This window comes from Ambystoma mexicanum, chromosome 5q (genome assembly GCF_040938575.1).
Source record: "Ambystoma mexicanum isolate Mex_15411 chromosome 5q, UKY_AmexF1_1, whole genome shotgun sequence".
NCBI classification, from domain to species: Eukaryota; Metazoa; Chordata; class Amphibia; order Caudata; family Ambystomatidae; genus Ambystoma; species Ambystoma mexicanum.
Genome location: NC_090933.1, coordinates 1207629324 through 1207639509, shown reverse-complemented (window position 1 = coordinate 1207639509; position 10186 = coordinate 1207629324). Strand labels below are relative to the sequence as shown.

Genomic DNA, 10186 nt, shown 5'->3' with positions numbered 1-10186 from the left:
GGCCTTAGATGCAGGGCCCAGCACCCACCTCCCGGGAACTGCCATTGGCTTAGAAGGGCCGAGGCAACTAATGAGAGCGGGCGCAGGGGCTGGCCCAGAGGCAGGCAGGCAGGCAGCAGATGTCAAAGGCATCATGGTACGGCCATCTTAGAGGGCCAGTAGACACTGGGGCACAAATAGAGTGCAGGTAACAAATAGAACCCCAGAAGTGAGTTTTGAGAGGAGCGCCATGTTGATGGCATAAAGTTGAAATATGAGGCTTGCTTGCAATTTTCAGGATATTACTGCACAGTATCAGTGATCATGCACCAACATGCAAATATTCCCCAAACAAGGCTTCTGCCTTACCCCAACACAGTGCAGCCAGCAGATGGATCTTGGCTCCAAGAACGTGCCAGAAAAGCTGGCAGAAGGGCTCCGGTCGGTACAGTTGCAGTGCAGAGTTTGGGGAAGAATTTGTTTAAGGAACATGCGCGCACATGTTTTGTGAGCAGCAGCAATTTGTTTTTTAGTGTTGTGGAAAGTGGTCATAGTGTTTAATGTGGCTTTGGAGAGGACGGAAGTGCCAGAGGCGAAATAACATATAAAAATGTACAGAGCTGCGTAGCGCAAGTTAAATGTGCATTCAAGTGAAGCAGGGAGTAACTGTTTGTTTAACGAACTAACGTAGGGAAGTTTTTAAGGTGTTGGGCTTGGGGAGAATGCCATTCGTGTACTAAAATAACCTAACAAGACGGGCCTTTGAAGAAGGCCAGTGTATGGAAGTCTGGAGTGCAAGTTATGGAAGGGCGGGCCTGTGGAAAAGGCCAGAGTGAATGAAAATAGGGTGAACGAGTGTGCGGTAAGTATACAATTGAGTGAGTGGGATTGATTGAATAAGGGTTTCAGAATTTAAAGGTTTAAATTATAAAGGACAAGAGGAAGAAAAAAGGAAAGATTATTGCAACATTAACAATTAAGGTCCAATAATAAAGGTTTAAGTCTTTTCTATTTAGATAGTTACAACATTGTACTGTCCTATGACCACTCAGCCCCTCACAAATGTTATGGGATTACCCTAGGACTATGCATCATGTCTGTTTCTTTTTTTCATCAGTGTGTTATGTTGGGCGCCCTTAAGCCTCCGGGTCAGTGCTCCAAGGTATAAATATGATAAAGTAAATAATAACATCCTATTGAATAGACACACGCTTAATCTGCTTAATCACATGTGTAGGGAACTGCCCTAATATCGTGACGAAATAACAAAGTACCATTTTGAGTGGGTATTTGTCAAAGTGGGGAAAAGTTACAAGGAATGGCCTGTAGAGGGAACATTCAACAAAAATATTATTGAGAGTATGTATTCATACTTGTCGGCTACCTACAAAGGTGCAAAGGTTTAAAAGTTGCAGGACATTTTAGGACTTAGGAAGTTATACAAAGAAAAGGATACAGAGACAGAGAAGTGAAAGAGGAGGAGGAGGCAGGGTAGTGCCCCGCCCCCTCCATATACGATCTACCCATTACTAAAACAAGCCGCAGGATATACAAACCCTAAATAAGTGTCTCAAAGTAAGGAAGGAATACATCAAAGGAAAGATGAGGGTGAAGCGAGTGCCATTAGTGAGGATGAGAAGGGAAGGTGGAAATATGTAACTGACATTTACAAGAGCACCCAGCAGCAACTTGACTCTGTGTTCAAGGAACCTGAGAAAGACATGGAAAAGGAGACAGAGAAGAACGGGAAAGAAGAAGGAAAGTTATCTGACAAACATGGGTGGACAGCGGGATGCATACAATTTAGAAATAACAGCTGGTGATAGGACTCGGATAATGGTGAAGATGACACGACAGAAGGTGTGCACACCACATCAGTTTCAGAGGATTGTGGCAACAGCGATCATGACGAGTTAGAGACATGAAATTTGACAAACGTGAGCAGGGGGAGGAGATGAACTGAGAGAGAAGATGAGGACAGAGCAGAGACATTGGGAGAATGGGGGAAATAGGCTTTGGAGTAGAAAAAACAGAATAGCAGTGGCAACAAGACTACAACGTGGCAATACACACAGAGCTTGCACACAGATGCCCCTTTTTCAGAACGAAAGGGGTGAGGTTCACCACATAACATTTCAAACAACGGATAGGGACAATTTGGTTTAAAGTCTGCCTCCATTAAAGGCTGGGGAGAGCAAGTGGAGTTCTGTTTTGAAAACGAGACAGCAGGAATCCAATTGGCTATAGGAGATATGAAGAGTTTACTGGCAGTGTTGGTTGGGGAGAGAAGTGACACAATATGGCAACAGGCCGGATACACTGGGGTAAAATCAAGCTCTAATACATGATGGAGCACCCTTTAATAACTTTCAAGCCCATGTTTGGAAGGCTGTAAGGGAGCTATATCCAGATACATCATACATAGATTTTATATTGGCTAGTAAAATTAAGCCTGAGGAGGACCCCACAGAATATATACGATCCATACAAGAACTGTGGATGCAGGAAAATAAACAGTCGTGGGATGACAAAATACCTTTGTTTTACCACATCTTACTGAGGTGGCTGCTTGAAGATGTGGAGAAATCTTTAGAGAGGATAGTGGGACTTTAGGCAAAAGGGTGGCCTGAGATACAGGAGATAATTGTACATTATTGCAAGAGAAACCAAGAGAAGTATAAGGAGGCATCTGGCAATGCAACAAAAGCTGGAAACAAGCTGGTTCAGAAAAAAACGGACTAAAATAAACATGGTGGGAGCAGTACTAACAGGGCCAGTATTCGTTCCACAGGTGCAGCAGGGGTTTCCCAGTGGCAACGGTAATGAAACACAGAGGGTACACTCAAGTACCACCCAATCAGCAGTGGGGAATGGCGCAGATGCAGCAAAAGCCTGCATTTGTAAAAATGCTGCTACAGCCAGGGGTTGTGGGGGCAGGTGGAGTAAACTGTTACACAGGATTGTATCAGACAGGGTGAGGATTTTACACACCTGGAAGGGGTAATGGGGTACAGAGGCATGGGGCCACGGTTTGGAGGACAGTGTTTTGCATGTGGACATTTAAGACATTTTGCACAAACATGCCCATTAATAGCACAATCAGGACAACAACAGCAACCTTATACACCAGCACCACAGCAAATACAGGTGATGTTGCAGCAGCAATTACAGATGCAACTCACACAACCACAGGGTATATCCACCCAAGGACAAGTAAAAGTGCATGGTGGGACAGTGGAAGGACCCTAGGTACGGTAAGCATAATACAGGCACCAGCACAGACACAAGTACAAGAAGGGTCACACTACTGGGACAGAACACTGCGCACCAATACACTGGAGTGGCAGTGTGGGCAGTAATCTGTTAACATCATCGGCCAATACATGTTGCCTATAGGGTTGCCCAGGGGAAGGGTAAGTGTGTCCTGTTCAAGCAGTAACTGAAGACACAGAAGAGGAACTGGAGGTAGCAGTTCAGATAGGACAGAGAGGATTTTCTTTTCTTATATATACTGGAGCAACCAGATCATGCATCAAGGAAGAAGAGTTTCCATTACCTAATAAAGGTTTGGACACAAGGCTTTTCGGGGACAATTTTGAAAGTTCCTCTGACCAAAGATTTACCCTTGACAAAAGGGAAACAGCATATTTTTGCAACATTGCTGTATTCGAAAGACACTCCCATCAATATTCTGGGGAGGGACCCACTCAGCAAATTGAACCCCACAATTTCATATTCAGAGAAAGGGATGGTGTGCACCACTCCCGGAATGTATTCAGCACGGGTGGCAGTACTGCTTCAGGCATACTATGCACACAGAACAATGATAGGAATACCCAGACACATGGAGGTGTTTCTGTACGGGTTAGATGTGTTGTTGGGATGGTTAATATGTTTAAATAGGTATAAAGAATCCCTATTAACATGAAAACATCCTACTCCACCAACGGGGATATAGATATATGTAATACAATAAAGAGCAAGATGATACGTGTTGTTTACTTGCCTCCAACCCCCTCACACAAAAACTCTATAAGGTTTTCCAGCATCACTAGTCCTGAAAAAATGGATCGTCTGCTATAACTGATTTACACAAATGTATAACAAGTTTGTTATTCAAATAATTTAAACTGAATTTAAATAAAAAACACTACCCTCACCTAACACAGTGTACTAAACATTAAAAAACAAATATAAAACAAATGTAAAACATCAAATAACTTATTTATACGACACAAAAGATATCACATAACACACAAAAAAATCTCAATGTGTCACTAAAACAACAAGCATCCCAACATGTTTCTGTTCTTAACTGCCCAGTTCAGGCGAACATTCTTCAGGGGATAAATTTAAAAGCATCCACTAATCTCTTCCACACCGTGTTGAAAGGGTAGATTCAGGCACCCAAGAGGGTAAAAGGAAAACAAACTCCAAGCCTGTAAAAATAAAGGAAAGGAGAAACCTAATGAGTTCCAAAAAGGGAAGGAAGTACTACAAAATGTAAATGGTGGCATGGCACAGGGATTATGCCACACTCACAAGTGTCCCAAAGGGTACCCGCAGATTTACCTTTAAATGGTGAAACTTCAAAGCACGTCACAGAGTGACAAATTTGCTGGTTTCCCTCCAAATGAGAAATCAATACTTCAACAAAGCGTCACAGTCCGCTAGAGTATCGCCACACCTAAGTAAGACAAAACCAATAAACAGAGACCACATGCTCTGTTATATCCAGAAATCACACTGGCTTCAATACCATTGCACATAAAATCAAGGCTCCAAATAACAAAGTAAATTACCTCCACAAATGTAGGGATCAAGACTGCAATTCACAATTCAGTAATGAACAAGTTGAAATGGAAACATCCATACGATCAAGCAATAAAGTACAGAGTCAATCTGGAAAGCAATGGAAACAGAACAGTAAACACCATTTATCTGGCATTACCAAAACCTCAGCTAACAACATGCCGTCAACATGCACTAGAGGGCAAACAGAAGGGGGTGCTTATATTTCACACACGTGAGGAGACCATGCATTATCTAATGTGTAAAGACAATTACTCAGCGTCCATGCTGTCCAACCTCCACAACGTCAAAGAAACGCAGAAAATGGATAGCCACACAACATGTGTAAAATAAGTGTAAAATAAAATGCCAAACCACCAAATAATGCAAAAGGTGTCCCGACATGGAGACAATATCATGCACAGAGTCACATCCAAAGGCGAAAAGCTGGTAGCGTGCTCACCTATACACCCAGAGGGGTTTATTCACTCCACTTGCAGCATTCAAACATACTCGGCCAGCACTCGATTCAGAGGAGCCATGGCTGCTGCACAATCTCAAAGCATCTATGGTTGCGCAGCAACACAAAGAAAGGACTCTGTTAAAGCGTCTATATTAAGAAATTACTAGACTCACTTTCTGTGCTAGCAGGGACAGGTGATAATGAGCTTAATGTAAATAACAATGACCAATGGGATGAATCTATTCAATTGAGGAAACGCCTGATACGTACTCAGTTGCATGGAGCTATCATGCTTGAATATTTAAAGAACCAGGCTCTTCCTCAAGGCCTCATAGTAAGAAATGAGCCACGTCTATTTTTAGACAACAAGGAGTTTAAATTAAAATGGAGCTATATATCCAATAAGTGTGGGAGAGATTGGTTAGTTTTAATTATTGATACAGCAACAGAGGTTTCCAAACAAATTGAAATAGATATCACCAAGCTTGAAGAAGAAATCAAAAAAGAGTTTGATTTAAACACTTTTAAAACAAAACTCGAACAACATTTAAAGGGACTAATTGATTTCAAAAATGACACTACTTTAGAAAGGGTAAAAAGATTAAAGAAAGACCTTACCAATTTCTCTCATGCGAAATCTTTTCCCTATGTTACTGAGGGTTACAAATTTGGTAATACATTTCAAACTCCGAGAAACAACAGACGGGTACATTTTTGAGATACTTCCTATAGTTCTAGTGAAGAAAGTACGACAGGAGATAATGACCCTGGAGCTCAGGCCAGTATGAGTAGAGGAAGAGGAAGAGGTCCTAGAGGGGGCAATAGACAAAGACAAAGGATGCCTTTTTTAGGACAAGGCCCGAATCGGGGGGACTGGGACAACCAGGTCAGGACAAGGAGTCGAACAAGGAATCAGTGGTGATAAATTTGTCCTCCTATGTCCTGTCCTCGGAAGAGGAAAACATCCTGAATAAGGGTCTCAGTTTTGTCATTACTAAATCTCATGATCCTTTTGAATTTAGAACAGAGTTTTTTGCATTTATGCGCAAGTTACGGTTGAATGAATACTTCAGTGAACATGAAGGATACACCAGTGATAATCTCAGTGGGTTGCGCAATACATCTACGTTCTGTGCTCCCAGTTACTCTCATACTGCCGAATCTACGGTTTTTGAAAGACAGGTGCTGGCAGAGGTTCTTAAGTTGGAGTCTGGCGAAAAGTCTCGCAACTCCAACTTTAGTAGGTCACAAAGAGCATTGGCACTAAAGTTAGCAAAAGACAAGAACCTGATTATTAGACAAGCAGATAAGGGAGGAGCGATTGTGTTGATGAACCGTAGTGATTATGTAAGAGAATGTGAAAGACTGCTATCTGATGATGTGAGTTACTTGAGACTGGCTAATGACCCCTCTGCCAAACTCAAAAAAATTATCAAAGAAAAGGTGACTGCAGCTTTTGATGCCGAAATGATTAGTAAGCAGGAATTTGAATTCCTGATTAGGGATCAAGGAAGAGTACCTGTTTTTTACATCTTGCCCAAAGTACACAAGAGACTTGTTGATCCCCCTGGTAGACCTATAGTGTCTGGTGTGAATTTGATTTTGGAACCTTTGTCCAAATTTGCAGACTTCTATTTGAGACCGTTTGTTTTGAAAATGAAAAGCTATTTATGAGACACCACTGACGCTATTAATAAATTGGAAAACATTGAGTTTATTCCGGGCCAGTCCTTGCTGATAGGCTTGGACATTCAATCTTTGTACACTGTGATACCCCAAAGAGCCACACTTGAGGTGGTTGAAGAAGTGTTGATGAATAGAGAGGATGGCCATCCTGTGAGTAATGCTTTCATTCTGTGGTGCACGGAGTTTGCCCTGACTAAAAATTTTTTTCAATTCCAGGGTTCTTTCTTTCAGCAGATTGAGGGTACAGCCATGGGTGCTGCCATGGCCCCGAATTTAGCCAATCTTTATGTCGAGTATTTTGAAAAGGCAGTAATATACCCAGCCACCAACCCTTTCAGCAATCATTTGAGGAAGTGGCTGAGGTATATAGATGATATACTGATCATATGGGATGGCTCAAGAGAAGAGGCAGATTGTTTTGTGACATGGCTTAACCAACAAAATCGGTTTCTGAAATTCACCGGGTCTATATGTGATTGTGAGACTCATTTTCTAGACATCACCATTTTCCATCACAATGGTTCTTTAAAAGTGAAGCCTTATAACAAGACTACTGATAAGAACTCTTTATTGCACTTCAAGAGCCACCATGCTAAACATTTAAAGAACAATTTGCCGTTTGGACAATTTTTGAGGCTGAAGCGCAATAGTAGTCTTAAAGATGATTTTGCCCGAAGTGCGGATGTAATGACCAACAAGTTGTTGGCCAAAGGCTATCCGCCTAGAGTTATAAGAAATGCCTCAAAAAGAGCTTACAATAACAATCGTGAGGCACTTTTGGAGAAAAGTAGTAGGCCAATTAAAAAGATTGGCACTGTATTTGTTAATACTTTCTCAAATTTGTCCTACAAAATCAAAAATATTGGGATGAAAACTTGGAAGAAAATATATCGTGGTAAAGAAGTGTTGCCTCCCCTAGTGGCTTTTAGAAAAAGCCAGAATTTACGAAATATTTTGATCAGAAATGATGTGACAGAAATGCAGATACCACAAGTTAGGCAAACTAGACTGTGGGGTTTGCCTGAAGTAAAAGGACATTTTCCATGTGGGAATTGCAGCATGTGTGGACAAACAAAAGAAACTAGATTATTGCAAATTCTACCTGATGTTAAGTGGGTCTTCACTGAAATGACGAATTGTAACACAGCTAATGTTGTATATTTGATCACTTGTCCATGTGGCCTACATTATGTGGGAAAAACAAATAGGCAATGTAAAGTTCGAATGGTGGAACATCGCAGCTGTATCAAGAATCAAGTGATAACTGCCCCTCTTGTGAAACATTTTATTGAAAAGAAACATGGTTTCAATGACTTCACATGGCTGATTTTGAAAAAGGTGCATGGAAATACCAAAATTGAAACAGATCGAAAATTATTGTATTTAGAGCAAAAAATAATTTTCAAATTACAAAGCAATGTGCTAGGGCTCAATGAAAGCATTGATTGGCATTTGGTTAGCCAAATATAATTTTGGACATTGTGTGATGCATATACCATGTGGGCACCCAATTTTGGTAAACAATTTGGTTTTTAGTTCAATTGATGAAGCTAGTGCAATTTACATCTTTTTGATGCGCTGAGTGTCCACTAAACTCCTCTACACCAGTTAATCCTGGGTCTGTTCCAATATGGCCCCCTTGGTTGTTGTACTCCTGATTAACTTGGAGAAGTTGAGTCCTTTTTTTGTGTTGCTGCACAACCATAGACGCTTTAACAGAGTCCTTTCTTTGTGTTGCTGCGCAACCATAGATGCTTTGAGATTGTGCAGCAGCCATGGCTCCTCTGAATCGAGTGCTGGCCGAGTATGTTTGAATGCTGCAAGTGGAGTGAATAAACCCCTCTGGGTGTATAGGTGAGCACGCTACCAGCTTTTCGCCTTTGGATGTGACTCTGTGCATGATATTGTCTCCATGTCGGGACACCTTTTGCATTATTTGGTGGTTGGGGCATTTTATTTTACACTTATTTTACACATGTTGTGTGGCTATCCATTTTCTGCGTTTCTTTGACGTTGTGGAGGTTGGACAGCATGGACGCTGAGTAATTGTCTTTACACATTAGATAATGCATGGTCTCCTCACGTGTGTGAAATATAAGCACCCCCTTCTGTTTGCCCTCTAGTGCATGTTGACGGCATGTTGTTAGCTGAGGTTTTGGTAATGCCAGATAAATGGTGTTTACTGTTATGTTTCCATTGCTTTCCAGATTGACTCTGTACTTTATTGCTTGATCGTATGGATGTTTCCATTTCAACTTGTTCATTACTGAATTGTGAATTGCAGTCTTGATCCCTACATTTGTGGAGGTAATTTACTTTGTTATTTGGAGCCTTGATTTTATGTGCAATGGTATTGAAGCCAGTGTGATTTCTGGATATAACAGAGCATGTGGTCTCTGTTTATTGGTTTTGTCTTACTTAGGTGTGGCGATACTCTAGCGGACTGTGACGCTTTGTTGAAGTATTGATTTCTCATTTGGAGGGAAACCAGCAAATTTGTCATTCTGTGACGTGCTTTGAAGTTTCACCATTTAAAGGTAAATCTGCGGGTACCCTTTGGGACCCTTGTGAGTGTGGCATAATCCCTGTGCCATGCCACCATTTACATTTTGTAGTACTTCCTTCCCTTTTTGGAACTCATTAGGTTTCTCCTTTCCTTTATTTTTACAGGCTTGGAGTTTGTTTTCCTTTTACCCTCTTGGGTGCCTGAATCTACCCTTTCAACACGGTGTGGAAGAGATTAGTGGATGCTTTTAAATTTATCCCCTGAAGAATGTTCGCCTGAACTGGGCAGTTAAGAACAGAAACATGTTGGGATGCTTGTTGTTTTAGTGACACATTGAGATTTTTTTGTGTGTTATGTGATATCTTTTGTGTCGTATCAATAAGTTATTTGATGTTTTACATTTGTTTTATATTTGTTTTTTAATGTTTAGTACACTGTGTTAGGTGAGGGTAGTGTTTTTTGTTTAAATTCAGTTTAAATTATTTGAATAATAAACTTGTTATACATTTGTGTAAATCAGTTATAGCAGACGGTCCATTTTTTCAGGACTAGTGATGCTGGAAAACCTTATAGAGTTTTTGTGTGAGGGGGTTGGAGGCAAGTAAACAACACGTATCATCTTGCTCTTTATTGTATTACATTGTTGGGATGGTTACCAGGGATTGATGGGAGGATGTTCTGGCTGTCCAACACATTTCTTTTTTTTTTTTTAATTTATTTCTTTTATTTATATTTATATAGCGCGCAAGCAGCCCAAGGGC

General features: G+C 41.0%; 1 long non-coding RNA gene across 1 annotated transcript; it reads left to right on the top strand.

Moving 5' to 3' along the window:
* The first annotated feature begins 8671 nt into the window (after window positions 1-8671).
* On the top strand, window positions 8672-9791 carry LOC138498696 (uncharacterized). The gene is made up of 3 exons (XR_011278841.1): window positions 8672-8773; window positions 9127-9456; window positions 9590-9791. It is a non-coding gene; the product is annotated as an uncharacterized lncRNA (long non-coding RNA).
* Window positions 9792-10186: the final 395 nt, after the last annotated feature.